Genomic DNA, 2,423 nt, shown 5'->3' on the forward strand with positions numbered 1-2,423 from the left:
AAATAGAGTTGCGTGTTGCTACTGCAAAAGAATTGTATCGGTGGAAAAGTCCACAGGTGGGATCATATTGGAAATTCTACAGTTTCTCGGTGCGAAAATTGCACTGCCAAACACCGTTTACTTATCTAATACGATGGAATGTTCTTATATGTTCAAACTAATGTGTGGTTGTAATTATTTTCATTCGCAGAAATGGACAGCTTGGAATATGTCTCATTTCTACCAAATTTTAAGGTACAGCTAGATGCCATTTTTCTATAATTGAAAATTGACGTCACTTGAAACGAATTCCTTTGTTTTACATTTTGCTCTTTTTTTTGTATACTCATTCTTCGTATTTATATTTTAGCGCAACATCAAACTGGGGACTGAAGAATGCACTCAACTATCAAAGAGTTCACAACTAGAAAAGACGTGAATTGGAACTCGAGAGGGATTTTGACAAAGATAAGAACTTTAGAGATCATAATAATTAATATAATTGAACAAAAAGCGCAAAGTTTTTTAAGGGTCTTTTAAGAATCAGTAATATTTGAAGGTACGCTTACACGACAAAGCAAAATGAGCATGGGCTGTACTGGTAATTCTTGCAAAGAAACAGTTGGCGCGATGTAAACAACTAAACATGGGCCCCAGCGTGACAGTAAGGGCTTATGAATCCGTGAACAGAACAGAGAAGCGATCTGAGCTCACTGTTTTTCTGCAAAAGGTGTCAGAACCATTCATCTTTTCATCCTTTTCGTTTCATTATTGTCTATCATGAAAACGCGCCTTTAATTCTTATAAGGAGCAAGTTTAACTCAGCGTAGTTTTTTTCCTGGATTGTCATCAATTCGTCGTCAAGGATAGCTCTCTATTACCCCGGAGGAGGGGGGGGTACTCCCTTATAAGGGCTTAATGGGGACGTGCGGCCAGCCAGGGTATGTTTTTCGTTTTTTTTTGTCTTGAACAGGGTATCGAATTTATCATTTTTTGTCTTAACCTGGGTTAAATGTCTTAAACAGGGTAAGCGATCATAGGATTCATGATGAGTTCTCGATTGTTTCAGGTTTCGATTCTACCCTGAAGACTTGATAACAACGTTCGCTTCTAGACATGGAGCGATCAAACTTCCCTTCCCATGACTACATGTAAAAAAAAGACAAAGTCCTATTGCGCGGGTATAAGGTAAAGCCTTTACTTTTTACCCACGCGCAATGGGATTTGCTCTTTTTTTACATGTAGTCAAGGGAAGTTTGATCGCTCCATGTCTAGAAGCGAACGTTGTTATCAAGTCTTCAGTCAATGTAGCAGAAAGTTTGAATTTTTTTGAGAGGTGTTGACCATTTATAGTTTTTTGTTTTTATTTTTGCCCCGTTTATAAATTTTGCCAAAAATCGGTCCTTTTAGCTGCATTTCAAAGCGATTCTAACGTGTTCAACTTCTAAACAAAGCGAACCAATTTTCTCAGAACGAACGTGACTGAAATAAATGAAAAGTGACAAGTCGCCCAGGGACGGCGGAGCCGGGGGGACTGGGCCCCCCCCCCCCCACCTCCCTCCCCAATTTCAATCGAACGCACCCTAAGTCATTGTTTAAATTGTCTTTTTGTTTTGTTTTTGGCCAAGGCAGCGAGCCAATCACATTATACTTTACGAGAGCCGCTACATCACCCTTTGAAACTTCCCATTAAGTTCTCGCAACGTTTTTTTTAATATGCTTTTTTCAAAATTTCCTCGCTTCTAAATTGACTTCAAGACGTGTTTGTAAAGTTTTTACAAGGCCCAACTGAATTTCACAGCTAATAAGACACGTGGAGAAATTCTCTAATATGATTGGCTAATCCCTACACGCTCGTGGAGTTTTGTTTGTCTTTGAAAAACATTTGCTTGTGCTTATTTAGAACGATTTTCAATTGATTGTCGAAAGAAATTAGGGAATTGCTTTGGTTTTGCATTGGGGAACACTAATTGCCATCCCTCAAACTGACATTGGACATTTCGTAACAATTACACGATGCAATATCCCATGTTAATATTGACAAGCTTACCGCTCTAAAAAGAATGAAAACAGGCAGAATTACAGCTTTAGTTCAACAAGAAATAGCGTTTCTAAGCTATGCCGCGCTGATCTACAGTATTTAGGTATAAAAATCCCGTTGAAGACGGTTAACTTTCAAATGTTTTGCTGGGTACTACTACTTCAATACTCTAAAAAATTCGATTTTCCGAGAGGTTGTCTCGTTAGTCTAGTGTATATCGGAAACTGCAAGGTGAAGCCAGCGATTGGGGTTCAACTCTTTGCCTCGCCTATTGTGAATCTTCTCAGCTTGTTTAAAATCTTTGTTCCGTTGAAGTAGATTTGAAGTCTGAAGTAGACTGTACGTCGTATAAGTTGAATAAAAAAGGAAATGTCAGTTTGAGGGATGGAAAGAAGTGATGACC

The sequence above is a fragment of the Montipora foliosa genome, chromosome 10 (assembly GCF_036669935.1).
Source record: "Montipora foliosa isolate CH-2021 chromosome 10, ASM3666993v2, whole genome shotgun sequence".
NCBI lineage: Eukaryota > Metazoa > Cnidaria > Anthozoa > Scleractinia > Acroporidae > Montipora > Montipora foliosa.